The sequence below is a fragment of the Rhinopithecus bieti genome, unplaced genomic scaffold (assembly GCF_001698545.2).
Source record: "Rhinopithecus bieti isolate Rb0 unplaced genomic scaffold, ASM169854v2 scaffold_17655, whole genome shotgun sequence".
Classification (NCBI taxonomy): Eukaryota; Metazoa; Chordata; class Mammalia; order Primates; family Cercopithecidae; genus Rhinopithecus; species Rhinopithecus bieti.
In genome coordinates, this window is record NW_016809081.1 from 1,188,941 (window position 1) to 1,213,237 (window position 24,297).

The 24,297-nt window shown below is 40.4% G+C and overlaps 1 protein-coding gene across 5 annotated transcripts in view; it reads right to left on the minus strand.

Annotated features, from left to right (window-relative positions):
* Positions 1–24,297, minus strand: part of CTNNA2 (catenin alpha 2) — a 1,170,559-nt gene that overhangs the window by 796,959 nt on the left and 349,303 nt on the right. For all 5 annotated transcript variants that reach the window (XM_017888532.1, XM_017888525.1, XM_017888536.1 and 2 more), the window contains exons 4-5: positions 13,713–13,879; positions 1,723–1,842 (exon numbers count right to left, since the gene is read on the minus strand). The gene's annotated coding sequence lies outside the window, so the exon portion shown is untranslated. The remainder of the gene's footprint in view (positions 1–1,722; positions 1,843–13,712; positions 13,880–24,297) is intronic.

Below are 24,297 nucleotides of genomic sequence, written 5' to 3' on the forward strand. Positions count from 1 at the left end.
TTTAGGAGGCAACCAGCATGTGAGCCAGTGAATTAAATGGAGAAGCTTCACCCTCAATGTAGGTGGGCACCATCCAGTGGGCTGAGGGCAAAGATAGAACAAAAAGGTGGAGGAAGCGTGAATTCATTCTCTGTCTCCCTTTCAGAGCAGAATGCCCTTCTCCTCCTGCCCTTGGACATCAGAACACCAGGTTCCTAGGCTTCTAGACTCTGGGGCCTGCACCAGTAGTCTCCTGGGCTCTCTACCTCTCTCTCACTATTCAGAGTAACTTTGCTCCTGTTTATATTACACATTGGGCTACCATACAAGTTTCCCTTCGAACAAGGAATTCTTCTGATAAAACATACTTAAAATAACCACATAAACGAAAATTACATTTATGTGCCTGTCTCACAAAGGACTAGCTCTTGGTTAAGTTCCTAATCCCAGCCTCACCTAAGCCTGGCACAGAATGAACATTCAACAAATGTTTGTTGAGTGGAACTTTCCTGTTGGTCGGAGAGAAAGTTAGAGAAACTACGAATGGCCCAAAATATTTTTAAAAATTCTGGAAGCAGTCGAGAGGATGGGTGAAAGGATTTTAGGAGATCCTTCCACATTTGGAAATATTTTTTTCTATGCAAAAGAATAAAAACCCACTCTGTGGGAACAAAATACTAAAGGTATCCAGTGAGCAAACAGAGCTAGCTGAAACTGAGAAATCCCTAGGCAAAAGGGAGGCTGATATGGTCTGGCTCTGCATCCCCACCCAAATCTCATTTTGAATTGTAACCCCCACATGTGGAGGGAGGGACCTATAATCCCCACGTGTGGAGGGAGGGAGGTGATTGGATCATAGGGGCGGTTTCCTCCATGCTGTTCTCGTGATAGAGAGTGAGTTCCCACGGGGTCTGATGGTTTTATAAGGCAGTTTTCCCTGCTCTTGCTCACTGTCTCTCCTGCTGCCTTGTGAAGAAGGTGCCTACCTCCCTTTCCTCCATGATTGTAAGTTTCCTGAGGCCTCCCCAGCCATGTGGAACTGTGGGTCAATTAAATCTCCTTTCTTTATAAATTACCCAGTCTCAGGGCAGTTCTTTGTAACAGCATGAGAACGAACTAATACTGAGGCTGAGGAGATCCCAGGTCACACAGAATCATCACAGTGACTCACGCTCGCCTGAGCTCTTCTCACCCCTTTTTCCCTTCCTCCCCTCCCCTTTTCCCCCGTTCTCTCTCTCTCTCTTTCTCCATCCCCCTCCGTGCCTTTCCTCTCATTTTGTTCATGTTTTCTTCTTCTCTTTCATAAAAATTTCACCCCACATACTACACATCCTGGGAGTGCATATGTGTGGTGGTATTCACAAGACTAGGAGATAAAAAGTGAGGGCAAAGGGTGACATCCAGAGACTGACCACAGCACCACCCCACAGTTTAATAATTTTCACTTGACATCAGAGCTGTGTTCCTACGGTGGATAGAAGATTAGAGTGTAGTAGGGCTAGCAGGGTGGGTCCCATCAAAGCAAGTAATCTGTGGCCTGCATATAGGTAGGGGCCAGAGATTGGTCCAGAGCCCACCGTGGCATCACAACTGGCCCCTGCAGGAACCAGTCTTTGTCATCACAGGTTCTTAGGGCATTTGATAGCAAGCAGACGCAGTTGATCCATTGTTCAGGCCTATAAAGCTACGGGGTTATGTAAACTCACCCATTTTCTCCCCTAGCATTTCCAAAATCTTTCCCACCTGTTGTCTTCTTGCTGCTACATAGTTAAGTTTCACCATCTCTTTTCCAAACTCTTTAAAACGGTTTGCAAGGTCTTGCTCATTTGTAGCATTTTTGACAGCTTCCAGGGCCTCTTCCACCTGCAGTGGTGAAAAACAACATCTTATTAGTGGATAGTATTTAAATATTATTCAACATGTTAGAAATGGAATTTGCACCCAAAAAATCTAAAACACTAGTGTTAACATGTAAATGAAAAAATGGGAGAAGAGTTCCTCTAACAATCATGTGTAGTCAGATTAAATAGTTGTTCAAGACTTAAAAAATATTTTGTATACAAAAGAAATAATTGCTGAGCTCCTGGTGCACACAAAATCCTGTATTTATTATATTTTATTAAAGTATGATTTGGAAAGAATATCAACCTTTAAGTAGAAACACTAAGGAAAATATATTTGAGAAGAAAAAATACTGAAGTTTAGAAAAAAATCTAGAAGCTTCAGGAAGAGAAAAATGGTTTACAAACAGAGACTGGAGAAATTCCTGAGCTGCTAAAAATTTAGGACAGCATGAATCCTGCACCAATGTTGGACAACATCTCTAGACTGGGACTAAAGGGTACCCTGGATTATCATTTTTTCTCTTGTGTTTTTTTTTTTTTGAGAGGAGGTCCCTCAGCTCTGTCGGCCCAGGGCTGGAGTGCAGTGGCGATAATACTTCTCAGCCTTGTACTGCAGAGGCTGCGGCCCTCCTGTATTCTCCAAGCCATTCTCTCCTGCACCCAGGCCTCCCTAGTAGCTGCGGGACGTAGACAAGTACCGCCACCAGATGCTGTGTTAAGACTTTTTCTTTTGTTTCTCTGTTAATTGTATGTGTGTTTTGTAGTAGGAGATGGGGTTTCACAGTGTTAGCCAGGATGGTCTTGATATCCTGACCTCGTGATCCACCCACCTCGGCCTCTCAAAGTGCTGGGATTACAGACGTGAGCCACCGCACCCAACCTAAAGGGATTATAATTTTAAGCTGAGTTTATACCTCTCCATCCAATGGAAAGAGGAAACATTGTTTCCTTGAAAGCAAGTGAATTTGAAGTTTTGTTGCTACCCGACTGACAGGGACTTAGCGAACTCCTTCACCACAATATCTTAATTTTAGTTAATTGTATCCACAGATGGGATAACTTAAAGGTTTACCAATTGTGGATTTTTTCACACCATATTGAAGTTAAGATCATTGTGGAGGGGAGAATAAAACTTCTCAAAACTTAAATTATTTATAAAGGAATTTTGATGCTATACCACTAAGGTGGTATCCATTGGAGTGGAATGGGGGTGGACAGGATGATGGCAAGCACACCACCCTACCAATGTGCCATGCTTCCAAATCCCCACAAACTGTCTCACTGAACTTTTCCATAGTAGCATTGGACTTGAATTGTGAATTCCATCAAAATTCCTTTATAAATAATTTAAGTTTTGAGAAGTATTATTCTCCCCTCCACAATGATCTTAACTTCAATATGGTGTGAAAAATTCCACAATTCGTAAACCTTTAAGTTATCCCACCTGTGGATACAATGATCTAAAATTAAGATATTGTGGTGAAGGAGTCCACTAAGTCCCTGTCAGTCAGGCAGCATCTTTATAGAAATAATTTCATCAGTGGAAATAGCCAGGAACACGGTCCTGAGTGAATAAAGCACAAGACAGACATGTTTTTGGAAAATCAACTGTTCTTAAACATGAAGGGAGTCTGATAGAGGCCCCCAACTAGTTCCATTTCCTGAGAGAGGAATGGAGCGCTAAGGCAGCTTTGAAAGAAAGAGGAATGAGAAATGCAGGAAATACTTGGGCAGAATTCAGATAGGCTCTTGCTTAATTTTGGGCAAATTAAAGGGCATTGTACAGACAGTGCATTGTTTGACAATTCTGAAACACAAATGACAACTACAATGGCTGAAAATAGCCATAGATTATATTAACTCAAATCTGAACTTAATTGAGGCTTGACACAATCACAAAGGTGGCTAATTTCACTTCCTTATCAAGTGCACTGAGCAAAGGAAGAGAATATGTATCTAAGCCAGTAATAATGAATATCATCAAGTCTTTTGTCCCAGAGATATGTAATACCATTCAATTTACCAAAAAGGCTAACTCCTTTTAGTAAGGACAGAGTGGTAACAAGCAAAGGAAGTAATTTGGAATGATACTGGTGGCGGGGGTTGAGAGGGAGGTTAATCTAGATGCCACATAATGCTTATGTGCTGGATTGGGAAATTTAAGTTTCCATTCTCAATTTCTATGGAAAGCATGCATCTTCTTTTTTTTTCTAATTATAAAAATATGAAATGATGATGTAACTCCTCAATGTTAGTCATTCTCAATTCCTATTAGGCTCTAATAGTGCTAATGTAAAAAAGGAAGTGCAGTTGAAAAAGGAACTGTCATGTGTTAGGTTTTTTAGGCACTCAAGTCAAATTATATTTTATGGTATGGAAAGGCACTTTTAAAACATTTTTATAGTTTAATGAGAATCTCGTACCTCAAATCTTTGAAACACCAAAATCAATGGTGTTGTACATTCTAATAGATTTATAATCATCTTAACTTGGCTATCAACAGCATCACTGAAAGGACAGTTCTTGGCAGCTAATTTGTTCCTGCTGCTTATTTGAGATGTAAATCTCTTCTCGGGACATAAAAACTGGTTTCAGGGAAGAGCAAAATAATTATCTCAGAGGGAGCTAAATTCTGGATTTGTTTTCTAATATATATAAAACAGGCTTCTTATCGGCTATTAATCAGACCAATTTAGAATATTCATTTTACAGCGTTACACATAACTTATTTTCTCAGTGGTTTTCTCTGAAGAATCTAGATGCCAGTTTTAATTTGTTCTTATAAGTCAATAAAATATTTCTCCAAAGAAACACCAAGCAAGAATGGGTCTTTCCGTGTAAAGGTAAACTTAATTATATGCAGAGTTTGAATCCAGAAGGATCTAAGAAGTCTAAAACTTCTCATAAAGACTCATGGGGCAGAATCTGTCCAAGGTCCCACAGAAATAAAGGAAATGGAACCAAAGTCTGGATTATGGGCACACACTGCTAGTAGACAGATGAGAGATGGAGATGGATGGATGGATGGATGGATGGATGGATGGATGGATGGATAGACAGATGACGGATAGGATAGATAGATTAGATAGATAGATGATTGATAGGTGATAGATAGAATATTGAAGGGACATAGAAAAAGAAGAAAAAACAAGTTTAGTGAACAGACACTATTGACAATTCAAAATTAATATAAAAATTAAGTCTTTATTTTGAACAGTCAAGGATCTTTTGTTCTTTCCAGGCAGCTAGAGAAAGAAAATTGACTCCTATGGGCCAAACAAATACCTTGCTCTCAAACATTAACTGTTCATGGAGGAGTTAAAGACTGCCAGTTGAACAAAAGCAGAAGATACAGAAAAGAACAGGGGACACTTTAACCAATATACACCTCTGTGGGCCCCAGCATGAAGAATGTTAAGTACAACTGTGTGATCAGATTGGTCTGGATTTGAATCCCAACGATGTCTTTGGCAAGCTCTGTGATCCTGGCAAGCTACTTCACCTCTCCAATCCTCACATCTTCATTAATAAAATGAGGATAATAATGTCTACACACTATGCACAGGTTTTGTGGGAATTAAAGGAGATAATAAATGCAAAATATCAAATGCTTAGCAAAATGTATGGCAAGCATTAGGGGCTCATTAAATAGAGATACCAACTTGCCGCATGGGGGAAAAATGCCTTAATAATTTTGAAGATGAAAATTTCTGTCTTACTCTTGGAAAGTCTGCAGATGACAGGGGCGCTGGGAGGACTAGAAAGAAAGCTGCAGAGAAACTACAGGCAGTGGGCTGCCTAGTGGTGGCTCTAAGAAGGATACTGGTGTCAACGGCTGAGCCCTTTGATAAGGGGGAGGTTTGGAAGACTCTTATGCCCTGGATTGGGAAATGACTTCTAATGAGCTGACATAAAGGGATCGCTCAGAGGCAGCTGTCATATCCTTTCCTGTTAAAAATGCCCTCTTGATCTTGGACATTACAGCCAGCCATTCTTCTCCCACTGACCAGGCTGGGCTTATAAACACCAAAGCCAGAACTCTTTGCTGAACCATATATTTTTGTCCTTAATATTTATAACCAGTGAATAGATAAAGCTGAAAAGACTGACACTTCTAGAAAAGACACTAACCCACTAAAACCCAATTTAGTGGGTTAAAAAATTGTTTTCAGAACTTGTCACTTACGACTCTGAAAATCTTGGCCTTCTCACAGGCCTGTTCAAAATAGCCTGTACCCCCATTCCTAAAGCAAGCATGTCTATCTCTATTATTTAGTCTAGAACTGTGTCATATTGTTTGAGATAGTAAATCAGTGTCTAATTTTCCTGATTGAAACTTTACTTATTTACTTCAATATAAAAAAGCAGCCCTATAATTCATTTATTCATTAAGTATTTATGCAGAATCTACCATGAGGTCGGCATCTGGGGATGGGATAGTGTGGAACTGAGGAGTCTGATACATCCCCGCCCGTACTGTGTGTTCCGGTTCTCTGTAGAAAATTGCTGTCCATTCCATTACTAGAAATCATTGTTGTTATGACTACCATTTCTGTTTGGACAGACTGACCCCATTCCAGAGGTTTACTACTGACACCTAAGTTGACTGGATTTTGAGTGACACTGACAAAACGATTTAATGGATCATATGTAAATCTCTTGTTAGAGTCTACTTTTACAGGGAAATTAAAAAATCTCTCTCTTGGAAAAGGAGTTGGCCAAATGCATGAAAGAATGAATGCATGTAAGACCCGCCATCTAACTACTGTACTTATTTAATCATATACTCTGGTATGGCCATTGGTGTCTCAGCATTATCATACTTTATATTTCTGCCCCATAAGGATACGTTGGTCTTCTTGATTCAATTGTGTCTTTCCTTGTCAACAAGGGAAGAAAAAAATGATTTCATCAAAAGCAAAGGACAATTACATGCTAGCGTCATTGATGCTTCAAGTGTCTTGTTATAAAAAGTACAATTTAGTTTATTACATATTTCCAAAGTTATTTTCAGTTTGTGCAAAAAAAAAAAAAAAAAAAAAAGACCCCAGTGTCATTGAGTTCTTATGATATACAAGGCAGGTGTTCTAAATGGTTTACATCTATCTTATTTAGTCCCCAAAAACAGCTCTTCGAATTTGATACTTTTCTTATTCCCATATGCTTATCCAGTAGAGACTGAAATCAGAGCAGAGAAGTTGTATAACCCGTCAGAAGTCTCACAGCAAGTAAGTGCAGGAGCCTGGATTTGAGCCCAGGTAGTTTGCTCTAGAGCCCATACTCAATTTCTGAGCTATGTTGCACTGATTTTTCAGAAAGAATGAGTTTCTAAAGACTTGCCCCATATGATTAGTCTCCAGGTTCTATTCATTCTAACTCTATATCCTGAGTATCTGTAAAATCTACCTCTTTTTCACAATACACACTGCCATTGCCTTAGCCAGCTTTTCATTCATTAACAGGCATGGATAACTTCAATAGTCTCTTTATGTGTCTCTCTTCTAATTCCTTCTCCACGCTGCTACCATAATTACTTTTCTAAATCACTAATCTGAATCAAATTCTTAGCACTACTCAATGGCTCCCCATAATCTATACCTAGAGTGCAAACTAATTATCATGTTATCCAAGACCCTCCATAACCTGGATCTCTCTGTTCAACTTGTTATTGCCTCTCCCCACCTTGCCCACTGTGCTTCAACAATAGAATCACTGGTGTTTCAAACACTCCAAGACTCCTCTCTTAATCTCATGCCTTTGTTCTTTCTTTGCTTCACAAAGCTCTCTGTAGTTGAAATCTGTTGCCTAATCTGAATCTGTTATCTCCCTTCTTACGGTAATAGAACCCTATTTTCCTTCAGTAACATACTCTTTTCCTGCATAGGCTATTAAATCCAAATTTACCTTTTCTGCTTGCACTGTGAAAATATGGATGGGCCCCTGAAATATTTCTCCTTTCCCAGTTGGCCTGATGTTAAGCTTTGTCAGTGGAGAGTGTTGCATAGATGCTGCCAGAGGAAAGGGTTTGGTTCCTGGTTCTGCTGTGCTCCTTCAACGGGCTCCTGTAGCAGGGGAAGCTTCTCCAGCACCAGGCGGCCAGCAGCTTCCGCTCAGTATGCCCCGCTGGGCAATTCTGTAGCAGAATGTCTCCAGTGAGACACCCTTCCATGAGCAGCTTTCCTCAGTAATCCAAAGGGCAGATTTCTAGCAAGCTCCATTATATTGTGTGGCACCTTAGTGACTCCTTTGTCATTAAGTGACAAAAGGCCACACCTTCCAACAACAACTGGATCTCAGGCCTGGTAGGGTGGGGTCCTCCCTAGACTGCCCTATGCCAGCCCCAGGGGTAGCAGTGTCTCCTCATATCTGCCATTCCCATATTCCTTAGCGTTCTCGTCACTTCTTATGAGCTAATCCCTTGTTATTACAAACTGCTATTAGAGTTAAGAATTACTTAAATGTTCCCTGTTTAAATGACTGTGTGGTTGTGTTCTCATCATTGGACAGAATGATTCATCCCCCAACTCTTCGATGGGGCCAACTCTTTCCAGTTATCCCCAACTTTCGGCCCCCAGCTTGGACTTGAGACTGTGACTTATTGAATCTAGGCCCAGCCATAGGTTCAAGGAGAGGCAAACCTCATTTAGTTCAATGAGACCCAATCTTGAGACCTCCCTCTCTCAACCACATCATCCTTTCTCATATTATCCTAAATTGTGCAGCAATACAATATGGTTAAACTGATCCCATTTCCAGCTTGGGGTGAGCAAACAGCAGGAGTCCTGATCATGTTAACTAAGAAATTAGCATATTCTGTTATCCCTCTAAATAATTAACTCAGAGATATGCACATGACTGAGAGACCAACTGTGCCTAATAAGATTGTAGAACTTTTTTTTTTTTTTTTTTTTTTTTTTTTTTTTTAGTCTTCTGGAAAACAAATTTTTTTTTTTTAGAGCTATCAGGAAAGAGAATTTCTTCTTTTGTGCTATCTTTAGTCTAGGATCATGCAGCCTTCAAAATGGTTGGCAAGTGCTTTGAGACTATGAGACCCCCTATAAGGGGCTACAGAGAACAGAGTCCTCAGTGAGGAGGAAAAGAAAGAAAACCTGGTCTTTATCATGCGTTTGCAGCTTGATCAAGTTTTGCCTGAAGCTATTGCCTCTGGACTTTTAATTTGGTGAGCCAAAATATTCCCTTTTCAAAAAACTAGGTAGAATTAGGTTTTTTGTTATTTACAAAAGAAAGCCTCATAATTATATGTTCCTTCTGGGTGAGACTACAGCAATATGCACCCTTTCCTAACATGCATTGCACTCTATGCTAATGTCCTAATGTCTCCCCAGTAGCCTGTAAGGTTTTGAAGGCAGGAGCCTAGTCTTATTCACCCTTGAAGTAATACATCTTGGCACAGTGTTTTGCCTATGGTCAGCACCTAATAAGTAGTTTTTAAATGTATAACTGAATAAATAAATAAATTATGAACAATGCAGCTGCATGAAGCTAATACCATGATAGCTATGACAGAAAAGACATGCTAAAAACCTGGGCCATGTTTTCTGCATTTATAATGAGAGACAAGGCTATTTTATAATACCAATTGACTGTTGTTATTCAAACACAAGAGCCACATTAGAACTTCAGGACTAAACAGCAGACTTGAGAAATAATACACTACTGAGGCTGCATGAGGCTATTTGATGCTAAACTCACAAAGTGACAGTTAATGTTAAGATCATCATGTCTCACCAATGCCCTCCTCCGCCTGCCACATTAGAACAGCAGCACTATATTTGACCTCTGGTAGCCACTAAGGAAACTTGACTTCTTGAGAAGCTGACTAAGGGTTGCTATTTTCTATCTTGCTATTCCATTTTCTAGAGAGAAATTATCAAATATTCAAGAACATCATTATCCCACTATCTAGCCTGAGGATAGAAAGAAGGTGATTGTTTTCTCTGACATACACATCTAGATGAGTTTATGTGTCATGCTATCGCTCATGCTAATAATTGACAATATAATCTGATTACATCAGTTCAGAGCCCAGGGAAAATAAACATCCCTCTCCATGATCACTGATTGACATGCAGAGTTCCTTTAAAATTCCAGGATGCCACATATCAACTTAACACACTGACAATGTGAACTGATTGCAGGATATTCCAGGTATCTGGCTAGGAAATCATTTGCCAGCAGCCTCAACAATAAAATTGATTATAATTCAGTATTTTTAAATGGTGTCTGAAATGTAAATGATTACTTTAGCTTTACTCAGGAGCATTAAATTATCGCTTGGGTGCTAAGTGGGCACTAGAACTGTAAGTCACCTACTGTTCTATCACTATCCTCCTGAATTTAAAATAACAGCAGCAGCAAAAGCCTTTTGCAGTCATGTGAATCTTTAATATACTCAAAGAGAACTCAATATTAAAGTACCACAAATACTTGCATGATAGAACAAGTAGCAAACAAGTAGCATAACTTGAGCACTAAGACATCTATGTGTTATCTGAGAAGAACTTCTCAGTAGCCATATACATTTAAGTTTCTAAATGTAATTGTCAAGTAGCAAAATGCAGAGACCTACACACTGCCAAACCACATGACCTTGGCAGGGCTCCTAATCCCTCACTCATTTTTAGAGGCTGAACAACATTTGCCCATGATTACTTAAGTGACTATTCTTCATCAACCTGGTGAACTGCTAATGAAAAAATGTGAATATAAGTTGCTGGGAAACAAGGTAATTCTCTCCATGTTCCTCCAAGTTACTCAGAGATGAGAAAAATTAACATCTGGAAAGAACGCAAATAAAACTTTGACATATGGCCTAAAAGATAAAAAGTAGAATATTATGTGTAACACTTAAAGGTAAAAGAGATATGTAGCAGTTAACACAGCAGGAGGCTGTAGTCTCACTACAGGGTATTACTCAATCTGAACCTACTAGAAAACCAGAGTCACTACTTTACTCTTATGAGAAAGCAACTGTCACTCTTTTCTTTCTCATCTATGTTTTATCATCCAGGTGGTAAAGAAACTCATTGTTTATTTAAAAAATCCTTGAGAAAGGTGTAAATATTTTCTAACTTGCTTCATCAAAACACATAAAGATATTTGATATGTTCTGCATCCTGCGTTACAGAAAAACAAATAAATAGAAGCTTGCAGACAATACATTTCTTTATCAGTCCTGAGAAGATACGCTTCTGCGCAAAAGAACTGACATACTATTGAGTAGAACTATGTGCTACGTTTGTTTGCAACAAATTACTGACATACTCTCTTTTTTTGGAGGGAGTAGGGGCAAGAGCTCATGAGAGAAAACACCTGACAGCACCAGGAACTGTAGTTTCTCATTTGCTCCACAAGATAGCAACATTCCACCACAGCTGTTTGCTACAGACATGCGCTCTAAGTAGAACAAATGTGTTATCTAGTCTACATTTTTAATTTTACTACTGACAGTCTGACAGGACTACTTAATATTGCCAGGTTGACCTTTCCATGATTTTGTGCTAAATCTTTTTTTTTTTTTTAACTTCCCTTACTCGGCTCTGTGGAGAAGAGATTGCAATTGATTCCCCATTACATTAGGCTTCTGTGATCTGATGAGCCAACGGCACTGGTCAAAACAGGTGGGCTGAGAGGCAGGACTGCAGGAGGCAACTGGTACCACACATGGCGTCATCGCCCTGGATTTATCACTCTTTTCGAGTGTGGAGTGTAGGCAGTTCAGCAAGGATATTCAGCCCATCATCACTCCCTGACAGTTGCTGACAGGGCCTTCCACAGCACAGCACAACACAGCAAACAATGACATGTGAGATGTAAGGTTAATTTTTTTAGGTTCAGTCCTATTATTTCCTTGCTGGGGTAAAGGAAGATTGTCCTTCTGTGGAAAGACTTATCTTAAAATATTGCCTTCGAAGACTAACTAGGCTGTGAGGGAAAGATAACAAAACATGCTTGAGAAGTAAGTTTTGTGTAACTGAAAAGATGCATATAACAGAGAATGGGCTGGAGGAACGGCAGCCAGTATGGCAGCCTACAAGTGGTTCCAGTGATCTTATACTGCCTACTCAGCTGCCATTGACAGGACACTCACTTTGTGCCATTCTCTGGAATAAGTGCTTCATAGGAATCGTCCCCATTCAAACCTCCCCACCACCTGAGGGCTGCACTGCCATTAGTCCCACTTTAACAGATGAGATATCTCAGATTTACCTGATAGGTTGCCACACAGATGGTAAGTAGATACCAAACCAAGATTAAACCCAGTTAGTCTGACTCTACCAGCTAAATGGTTAATTATAGTACTGTACTGCCCTTCAACAGCCTCTGAAATAGGTAAAGTCTCTCCTCAAACTGCTCACCTCATCCAATTTCAAGAGCCTTTCCTGGCTTTGCAGAACCCATTCCCTGAAAAATTCCTAAGAAAAAACAAAACAAACAAACTTCCAAGCAGTTTCTTGGCATCCCTTGCTCCTCAGGAACCTGTATAGAAGCCATAAAGAGATATGCTTCCTTATGTCTATGACCTCGGAGCTCAGACTGTAGGTGTTGGAATTTGAGGCCTTTCATATTTTTCCAGAATTTATATAAAACTTGGAAATCTTGGCTACTTTATTGGGGCCAGCTTGTGTAAAAGATCCTGCCCAAGGTTTTTTGACAGAGAATAGTTATGATTTAAGTAATTTCTTGGTGATTCCTCCTACTGAACAAACCTGAACTCAACGGTGAGGTGAGAACAGGCTCTCGTTACTCATTTCCTATCTCCCCTGGCCCCTCCTCATAACCTGTTTTCACTGATAAAGAAAATAAGACAGGAAGATTGGCTGATAGGAAACATGATAATCCAGGAAAGCCCAGGACAGTGGGGGAACCAAGCAAGCAATTGGTTGGTTCTCCAAAATGGAAAATGTGGCTTGCATCTCATCATCTAAGGACCCTGCAATCAGTCCAGAGTTGGTGCCAATTGTTCAGGAATCATATTTCAATGAGGGTATGGTATAGGGATTCTCTAAGCAGAGGCCATATTCCCAAGCAGCTAAGTTACATCATCTTTGTTAAAGTGTTGAACCATCCTTGTTGCAACTAGATACCAATCAGCAAATAGGAAAACAGAAAAAGGACCAGTACTTAAGGACTGGGGAGGTAGCCTTAATCACTATTCCATTAAAATTTGTGATGAGAGCAGGGCTTCACTTCTATTAGGAAACAAAAGAATTAAAAGAAACCATGAAAAGCAAGGCACATATAATGGTGTTCTGTGGGTTAGTGGGACAAGCATGTGTCCACCGAAAGAACCAATCCAGATATTTTAGATGCCAGGCTTGGTGAAACCAGATTGACTTTAGCCATGGGAAATGTGGATGGGGCCCCTTTTCATTGCCAATATATGTTTCAAAATCCATATATCTACAGGAGAGCAAGGCTAGAGTAGATAGCAAACTATATTCAACATGTAATCCACACTAAGGTGGGCACAGGTGGTCAGCTACTCAGCAGAGCTGACCCCAACCTGAACTATCACATGGAACAACATTGCTCTGAATCTTGAGACAGGACAAAGGCAGGTCCACCCCGTCCAGCCTCTGTAGCCTAAAAGAATGTACTGTTACACACTCCAGGAAGTAAGGAGAAATCTAAACTCTCAGTTTTTAGGAAAAAAAAAATAATTCAAGTGAGTCTTACAAAAATCTTTGAATATATTATTGAATATAATTTTATTATTAGAAAAAGTTGGGGGTGGGCACCACATGGGTAGGTAACGAAGTGATCTGGTGAGCAATGAAGCATCTAGAGTAGAGGCCAGAGCTGTAATACACATGGTCAAGATTGCCACTCACATAAAGAAAGTTTTGATAAGTTCCACATACGTACAATTTTCAGATGGGATAAAAGTCTCATGACATCTGCCATGTCCGCCAGGATGAGTAAGCGTGTCACCGCGGAGAGCAAAGCCCTTGCCGCCCGCACCATGGTGCCGCGCTTTACCGACGAGCATGGGTCATCAGCAAACTCGGAGGAGGCGATGCGCATCGTCTCACCTGGAAGACAGACACGGAGAGGCAGGTGGGTAGACAAGAGGCTTAGAGGCTGGCCATCCTAAAGATCTGGGAATGGACTATTACTGTTTTTATTGCAAAACTCTGATGACCAGGTGGTATTTCTGCCACCTCTATTGCAGCAAAGAGCCCTTTGAGTCAAGTACATCAGTACATGTGGATAAGTGCTGTGGACCAAACAAGGTGCTCATTTCACACTGAAGTATGAAGTCATGCTTTTGATATCAATAAGGAATATATTTAATTCCATTTGTCTAATAGTTGAGATGGATTTGCCTTGAGCTTAATCATCCTCTCTCCGCATTTGCCTTGGAACCAATGATACCAGGCAACTTACCATGCAACTCACTGAAGTTACTGACAGTTGAAGTACAAAGTTAATTGTCCCACAGAGAATTGAAAGTTAAGACCTTGGCCTCGTTAACACTGTATTCTTAATTGAGCTAATCAGACAAGAACACCTCACAGAGGTACCCAAGATCCAATCTTCTAATCCTCTTAGTAACCTGTTTGCCAATATAGAGAACATTTAGAAGAGAACTGAACCAATTAAACAAATGTTTACTAAACACACACTTGTGTCAAATTCTGTACTAGGCTCTGGGATTACAAAGTTGACTAAGAACATCCAGGCACAAGGAGTTCACAGTCTCACGAGTAAACAGGTATGTCGACACATAATCAGAATACAGTAATTAAGTGCCACAAGAGACAAGATTAAGAATGTAGGCAATGGAGAGAGGACAAATATTTGCTCATTTAGTGGGAGACTAGGGGGAGGTTGTCCATTTTAATGGGATGCAAAAAGAAAGAGGTGTTCACCAGGAAAACAAAGGTGGGGAGGGGATCTCAGGCAGCATGAACACTTTGTGGGCTCTGAAGCCTGGAGCCCCATGCTGAGTACAGAAACCTGCAGTTCTCTGGAAGGCCCCACGAGGAAGGGGGCTGGAGAAAGGCAGTAATGCCTGGAAATACCATGTAAGAGGTTTGGACTGTACCCTCAGCAGGGTGGGAAGTTACAGTAATAGATTTTTATTTTTAGAAGATTATTTTAGTCATATTACATAAAATAAACTGGAGGGGAAGAAGACCAGGACAGAGAAATCAGTTAACAGGGTAAATGAAGTTTTAGTCTGAGGGAGCAGTGGTGAGAGCCTGGACCAGGGAGATGGGAGAGGAAGGGAGTACAAAATGCATCTGTGTGACGCAACCAACCAATCTAAGGGCTGATTAGATGTGAAGCCCAGATAAAAGGTTCAAGCTGATGATGAGGGCTGACACAATACCAGAGTCAGGTATATATTTGCACCAAGGGACCCTGGAGTGGAAAACAAAAAGGTAATTAACAATGATTGAGACTGATAACCAATCAGTGTGTGAATATCCACTTTGGGGAGTGAAAACTGCGAGAAAGCACAAATGGAGCTTCATATAGCAGAGTGTACACAGGGGTATAAAAGCTTCCATAAACTTGAAGAACAAACAGTTAATATGACAGATTTTTTAACTCAAGATCAAACAATTTATTCAATTTTTATAGTAATGATTACTACTCACTAAGCAAATCTAGCTCATTTAAATAAAGCCAATGATAGCATGGAAAGTCTGTGCATCTTGTAATTAATCCTAAGTTATAAGAAAAAATAAAAATCATCTCTTACCATTTTATAGGCCAATCAGAATAAAAAGTAATTCTCTCAGCTAGTGTGGTAGTTATTTAAACCCTCACAGTGATACCTTTTATACTTGGGAATGTGGGCGTATAAGGAAATATATTGCACTGTTGGATTTTTTAAACAGGCTACCATCTACAATAAGCATTTTATATTGCTAACCAGCTTAGTCTTTTCCTAGGCAAAAACAAATAGTTTGATATATAACAACAACATGGGAGAAACTTAAAAATTTATTACTCTAGTGGCACAATGATGAATTTTCAAGATGTATGGTCCTAGAGCTCAATCCAAGTGTCCCATCCTTGCCACAGGGTTACACACATCTCCTCCTCTTGCCCCTCCTCCTCATAAATAAAAAGAGTCATTAGCAAATACCTGTGTGGTGGGGGGAAGAAAGCCACCTTTCCCCTACTTTATACAGTGGAGGTAGAAAGAACATTATACATCAAGGTAAATCCAACAAACTATTGAGAAAGGCCCCACAAGTAGAGCTAGACAAATTTGTGTAAGATACTAATAGATAAGTCAGTTACTGTTGAAATAGATCCACTTATTCAAGGGAAAGGGAGATTTATTCTGCACATGAACCCAGGTAGCTACATGGTTGATCCCAGTTCCTGCAGGTTAAATCGGTATGAGCCCTAGCATGGCTAAGAGTAGGTCACTCAGGTAGGGCTATTGGCAGAACAGACAGCCCCAGGAGGAGAGGCCAGTCACACCCCTTCCCTGCAGGTGGAGCTTGTGGCTTACTTGAAGAACCATTCCTAATCCAATATATTTTCAAGTTGAGATTGAACATTCGGAATGAACCAACATCATTCCAGAAGACAGGTCTTGCCAGAACGAGGGGCTCTGGAGAGCCCGGAATGACTCCTTCCATCTGTCTTAGCAGCACCATCGGGCATCTGGCAGAAGCGTACTGGCACTTCATGCAGATGCCAACCATCTGGTCAGCAATACTGCTTCAAAGCTGATGGGTGACACGTGTCAGTGCAGAGCTCCTAGGTGGAGCTAATCAACCTGAGGCCCAGAGCAGGCACCCCAAGAGTGGCTCAGCAGATGTCCTTGAGAGGGAGACGGGGAAGAGACAGACAGAGAGAGAGAGAGAAAGAGAGAGAGAGAGACCCACGTTTGAAAATGCCATCTGCCTTTCTGGATGGAAAACTCAAACTAAATTCTGAGATTATTCTAAGATAAATAGAAGATGATTTCATTCAATGTAAATTAAACTAAAAGCTCATTTTAAGCAGATACAAATGATTTCACGTTGTTAAGGATGCCAAAGGAAAGGCAACCTCAAATCAGCTATAATTTTAATACGTCTTATGTCCCTGCAGCTTTAAGATTACTGAAGCAAACTGATAGGCAAGTTTATCAGGATAAAATTAGCTTACTTTCCCAGGAATGTAGAGAAAAGTACTTTTTCTATAAGATTGAAATATTTCGCTAAGAAATAGCATGCATGCGTAAGAGGGAAGTGAAAAGAGGGTACAAGAGATCTGCCTGCTTCTTTTATATACATTCTTGTTCAATCCCATGCACTTGATTATAGATCTAACTCAGAGCAGCATTTCTATAGTAAAGCCTTTGATGTCCTCAAGCCACTACTACCTGCTGAAGAGAAGAAAAATTAACATTACCAAATAAGGGAACAAGGGAAAATAACAATTTTAACATGTATGTAGTGCTTCTATATAAAGGCTTATTATATAAGTATTGTTCTAAAAGCTTTACATGTATTAAGTCACGGATGAAAAAGGATAAACAAAGTCACATTGACCTGGGTTCAGATCTCGACTCCACCCCTACTATTACCAAATATGTGAGCTAGTGCTTATTCAACCTTTGTGTTTCAGTCTGGTCAACTGTGAAATGACAGGGAAAATAATGATAGCTGCCTCACAGACTGCCATGAGAGTTAAAATTAGAGATGATGCATTCAAACACCCAACATAGGGCCTTACCCATAAAGGGTGATCATTATTCATTAATACCACTACTATCATGGCCACTTCAAGCCTCCAAAATGCAGTAAGAAGAGTTGGTGAACTCCTAGTTACAGGTTTAAAAGTGTATGTTTTGGTTGGTTTCACTTCTTGTGTTTCTTCCTTAGAAGCAAGACAACATATGCTCAATAAAAGTACTTATTGCTTGAAGATAGAATATATACAAAAAAATGGTGCTTGGCTTTTAAATCAGTGCTTATTCTGGTTCCTAGGCTACCCTGAAGGCATTCGGATGAATACATAATTGTGCATCAGGTTGAGGTAAGATCAATTCAAGTGTGGAATGATGCAGGCCAGTAATAATAAATACAAGAAAAGGATGGCATGGGCCAGGCATGGTGACTCACGCCTGTAATCCCAGCACTTTGGAAGGCCAAGGTGGGTCGATGACCTGAGGTTGGGAGTTCAAGACTAGCCTGACCAACATGGAGAAACTCCATCTCTACTAAAAATACAAAATTAGCCGGGGGTGGTGGCGCATGCCTGTAACCCCAGCTACTCAGGAGGCTGATACAGGAGAATCGCTTGAACCTGGGAGGCGGAGGTTGCAGTGAGCCAAGATCATGCCACTGCACTCCAGCCTGGGCAACAAGAGCAAAACTCCGTCTCAAAAAAAAAAAAAAAAAAAAAAAAAAAGAGAAAAGAAAAGTATGGCATATGGGAACATAGAGCCTTAGGAATAAAAAAGTCAGGTAGGAATCAGGTCATGAACCAAAATGGCACAAATATCCTGTGCCTCATTCCTTGAAGGAGAGGCCTGCATGTAAGGTCAGCACTCTAAATGCTTGACAACTGAACTGCTGAAAAACTGTGAGAAGTAAGTGAAAAAGTGTGGTGAAAAGCAAGATTCAAAGAGTGCTAGGTGAAGAAGATGAAAACTTCAGAATTGTTGATGGTCTTAGAGGTTGAAGAGGATTTGACTCGTCTTTTTTATCCAGCCTGGTCAACACAGTGAGACCCTATCTCTACAAAAAATTTAAAAAATCAAATTGCCAGGGCAGTCCCTGCTACTCTAGAGGCTGAGGCAGGAGGATGGCTTAAGCACAGGAGTTTGAGGCTGCAGTGAGCTATCATTGCACCACTGCACTCCCGTTTCTGTGGCTGAGTGAGACCTGTCTCAAAAAAAACAAAACAAGGTGCAGTGGCTCACGCCTGTAATCCCAGCACTTTGGGAGGCCGAGGTGGGTGGATCACTTGAGGTCAGAAGTTCGAGACTAGTCTGGCCAACATGGTGAAAGCGTGTCTCTACTGAAAATACAAAAAATTAGCCAGGCGTGATGGCAGGTGCCTATAGTCCCAGCTACCAGGGAGCCTGAGCCAGAAGAATTGCTTGAATCTAGGAAGTAGAGGTTGCAGTGAGCCGAGATTTCACCATTGCACTCAGCCTGGGCAACAAAGGTGAAACTCTGGCTGGGCACGGTGGCTCACACCTGTAATCCCAACACTTTGGGAGGCTGAGGCGGGTGGATCATGAGGTCAAGGGATCGAGACCATCCTGACCAATATGGTGAAACCCTGTCTCTACCAAAAATACAAAAATTAGCTGGGCATGGTGGTGTGCACCTGTAGTCCCAGCTACTTGGGAGGCTGAGGCAGGAGAATCGCTTGAACCTGGGAGGCATCGGTTGCAGTAGCCGAGATCGTGCCACTGCACTCCAGCCTGGTGACAGAGCAAGACTCTGTCTCAAAAAAGTTAAACTCCATCTCAAAACAAAACAAACAAAAAAACTTTTCTTTTCACTCTTTCAGCAATGGCAAGCACTGGACTTACTCCCTGGAATCAAATGATGAAAACTGAAACTAGTGTGAGAATGAAAATGAAGAAAAAGGCAAACCACAGAGCAAATGTAATGAAACAGCCAGAATAAGAGCAGATTAAGACATGAAAAGCCATGTAGGGAAAGGAATTTCAATGTATTTCCTATACCTTACATGGTAATTTACATTGTCAACATTTTTGCTATAAAATAAGTATGTGGTCCTTAAGAGAACTAAAAAAATACAATTAAAAGAAGCCAAAAGAGCATTCACATCTTAATAACCAAGGACAATAGCTGACAAGCTAACTTCTAGAAAGTTCTGTATGCCTATATTTTTAACCAGCAGTTTTCACATATAATAGCTACAACTGCATATCATCTTTTGTCTAAATGCATAATTCTCCTTTATCTAATTACATAAATTACCCAGCATATATGGATAGTTCATTTTTTTAATATTTCTCCCTGTGTTACAGAATTCTTAGAAAAGATGAGAGAAGTCCTGGTGTGGGGGCTCACACCTGTAATCCCAGCACTTTGAGAGGCCGAGGTGGGCAGATCATTTGAGGTCAGGAGTTCAATACCAGTCTGGTCAACACGGTGAAACCCCATCTCTACTAAAAAAAAAAAAAATTAGCTGGTCGTGGTGGTGGGCACCTGTAATCCCAGCTACTCGGGAGGCTGAGACAGGAGAATCGCTTGAGTCTGGGAGGCATCGGTTGCAGTGAGCACAGATCACACTACTGCATTCCAGCCTGGGTGACAGAGTGAGACTCTGTCTCAAAAAAAAAAAAAAAAAAAAAGATGAGGAAAAGGGCAAACATTTCAAACCTCTTAGCCACAGTTTGTTCACTTTTCACGATAACCTACACCTGCCTAACAACCTTTTTCACATGTATTTTCCATGAAGTACAGATCTTAAAGGATTCTGAAAAATGGATCCTGTAGAGCAATGCAGAAACTAAAGCATGTTTTTAGAGAGGAAAGCAACATTAGTGAGGGAACCTGATCACAGGTTCCCAAAGCCTTAGTCAGTTCTGTAACTCAAACTGTGCATCCTGATTGAGCTGACACACTTACAGAGACTGTGAAGGAAAATACATAACCAAATCTTAAAATGGTAATACAGTCAACAGTGTCCAACTTCAGAACATTTTATTGTTTTGATTATTTTGTGTAGTCTGTAAGGCAATGTAATACTTGAAAACCACTTACAGGTCTGGTTAGCTAATTTTCAAAGCAAGGTGGGAAAATATTTATCTTCATTTGAGACAAAACAAACTTAAATGTTAAATGAACGGCCAAGGTGGACAACACCACAGAAGTTACAAGGTCACCACAGAAGATCTTCATGCATTACATCATGCCTCTTGGCTCCTTTTCTTGGAAGAAATAAGTGAGTGGTTCTTTGATAAGAATCATGCAGAGTTGGGCAATGTGTTGAAAAGATGAGGTAAGCAGGTATTGACGTGGCTGAGGGCCTCTGCGCTAACTACATTTGCAAACATAGGAATGTCTTCTTCTGGGATGGTTCCAGCAGCAAGGGGGTAGTGCTGCAGGGTGGCCCAAGATTCCTTCCACTTTAGGATCTTATTAGGCTGTATCTATCTGGATTTAATATTTTAGCATGTAACTCTTTCATCTATAATAAGAACAGCTGTCTTTTTAAGAGCTCACCATGTGCAAAGTTCTGTTCAGAGAGCTTAACCTGTATCAACTCTTATACTGTTGAACAGAATCTGATGAAGGAAGTGTTCTCATTGTCACCCTTTCTATCTGAAGAAACTGAACACAGAAAACGAAGATTATTATTTGCCCAAGGTCAAACAGATGGTAAGTGGTGAAGTAGGCATTCAAAATCTGTCTGGCTCTGCAGTCTATCCTCTTAAAAACAGTGCTTTAGAAATATCTTCATTTTAACGTCCTATTTACTGTGTGAAAATTATTTGCTTACATATGTCTGTCTGCGCCTGGATTAGGAGTTGAAGACTAGTAAATTGTGTTATTCAGTTTACAGAGTATAGGAAGGAAGCAAGGAAGGGAGAAAGAAAGGAAGGAAGAAAGGATGGGAGGGAGGAAGAGAGGGAGGAAGGGGGGAAGGAGAAAGGGAGGGAGAAACAGGGAGAGAGAAACAGAGGGAGAGAGGGAGGGAGGGATGAAGGAAGAAAGGGAGAGAGGGAGGGAGGGAGGAAGGAGAAAGGGAGAGAGGGAGGGAGGGAGGAAGGAGAAAGGGAGGGAGAGAGGGAGGGAGGGAGGAAGGAGAAAGGGAGGGAGGAAGAAACAGAGGGAGAGTGATACAGAGGGAGGGATGAAGGAAGAAAGGAAGTGAGAGAGGGAAGGACAGAGGAAGGGAGAGTAGGAGGCAGGAAGGGAAGGAACAAGGACCTAAACAAAGACAATTCTCCAATTATTCCCAGCCCCCCCCACTCCTTATTGTCACATGTTAGGGATGATTTGTGACTGCCTGTGCAGGTTTGCATTTGAGTTTTCCCTCCTTCCTTGGCCTGTAAGCTTGGTCAGTGTAGAAATCATAATTGTAGCACATTAATTTCTTTAATCATAATACCTTACATCAATTGACAAGGTATATTCCCTCAAGGAATGCTATCGGGAGGAGGAAAGGAAGGCCTGCCTGGCACTTTACATTTTGAACCATGTTGAATTCATACTGAAGCGGGGAGAAAAGGCAAATGAAATCCCAGATGCTATACACTCTACAATAAAATAATTGAAATTTTTTTTTTTCATTTTGAACTTTTAGTCGGATTTGTAAGTTCAGGAAATAGCAAGGAAACCAAAACATTTGCTAAAGGAAAGTGCTTGTGAAAGGAGTAATTCCTTTGCTTCTCCTCTGTTTTGCCCACATAGGCCTTTGCTACCAAGAAGGAAAAAGTCTTAACTCTTTTTCGGAAACTATCAAGAATGTGAGAGAGCTATGCATGCATTTCACCCCAGGGTGGCTATGACTCAAATCTGTGATTGGGGAAAAGGTCAACAATCAACAATCAGAATCTTTCTCTAAGGCTCCGGGATGATGAAGTCCTGTCTTTTCTCAAGCAGAATCTGCATTAAAATAAGCTACCTCCTGTGGATACTTGAAGCACTAAGCAGTTACAGCAATGCTTGGTACTATTCAGGGCCTGTTATCAAAAAACAAGATAATATTTGGCCTAAATAAGCAGTATTCAGAAGAAAGCCTTATCTGCTTATTCAAAAAAAATCCTATCATGCAAGCCATACCAAAACTATGTAAATATTATAAAATGAGAAGGCTGCCTATCACTTTGTCATTCTACCAAGGGTAGTGGGCTCCATGGTCTCTTTATCATTCTTTAGTTTTTTCCAAAAACTCAAGAAAATAATAAATTAGGTCCAAAATGATAGCAGTCTGATGGGGCCACTACCTCTGAAGTGATGTTGAGACTGGAGAATTTCAGATCTGCATGGAACCTCCTCAGGCATCATTCAGCACCTCTTTCTCATCTTACACATAAAGACACAGAAGCCCAAGTGCCCAGCTCAGGTGGTTGGTGGGGGTCAGCATCCCTGTCTCCTGACATCCCAGTCAGGGACTTTGGTCTCAATCCCATTGTTGCTGAGAGGCCAGCAAAGCCCAATGTGACACCAGCAAATCAAACTTTCCTCACCTAACAAAATCCCACTATAGACACATGGCTCTGTTACAGCCCTAATTCAGTGGCAAGAGCAGCTCCAAAGACAAATGCATGTTCTCCTTTGGTCAGTGTTCTTTCGCAAGGTAGATAATTGAGTCTTTCCCAGTGTAATTTTTGCCCTATCGAGAAATGTCCAGTATGCAAAAGTACTAGAAATGTCAGTAACTAATGATTAAGTATATTGAATGTTATGAGCTACTAAACATCGTTAGAGACAGTAATGCGCCACTTTGCAGAAGGCACAGATCATTAACCGTATGGATTTTAATTATTTCAGCTGTAGCCTTTCCCTGGGTTGGAGGAGAGGGTGTAGGGTAATTTTACATTGCTGTAGCCAGAAAGATTATGAAGCCGCAATATGGCATACTTCAAAAATGAGACCCTTACAAAGACCTGTTAAATGTAGCAATAGCCACATTCCATAAAAAGGTGATTATTGTTTTGGCCTTGAATGCAAGAGAAGACCATAAATTAGGAAATGTTAAACAGTGATGATCTAAGCTTAAGAGAAAAATGGCATATAGAGGACCAATAGTGAACTCAATTTTGTTCAATACTTTTACACATAAAGAGAAAATAAATTGATGAAATGTAAATTTCATTGTGCATTACATATATTTCTGAAATAAGAACACTATATCAAATATATACTAAAGAAAACCTATTGTAAGTTATCTTGTAAAGCATATAGGCAGCCAATAAATTAATTTTTCTATAAACCCCAAATTTCAATATGTAAGTCAAGTCTCTCTATAAAAAGCATGCTGCTGACTTACTTATATTAAGTCAATAAATGTTTCTATTGATCAGTACTTGTATTCTCCTACAACCATGACACAAATCAAAACGTACTGAAATGTCAGTACCCTGCTACAGTACTTGGTAGTTGAAGTGTGACTTCAAAAACCTTCTAATGTTATAAGGAAAACAATAATCAATGCCACAACTTCTATCTAGATTGGACAAACAGAGATAGCAGGAGCATCAAACATGGTAGCATCTAATTCTGAATCAAAGAGATGGCAGCATTCAGGTTCAACATCTCGACATGCATATGTAGAGGACATCTTGATTTCCTCATGCTCCTTAAGATACTGTATAAGGAAATGCAGAGTACAGAGGATGGATTTAATGTCCAAATTCCAGAATTTAACAATACCTTGGAGGACATCATGCAGACGAAATTTTAACAGATGCGAAACAGGTGTGACCTCTAGGACAAAAAAACGCTTTGCCTTTCTAGGAAACCATTCCAATTTGCGCTAGCTTTTTTTTTTTTTCTTT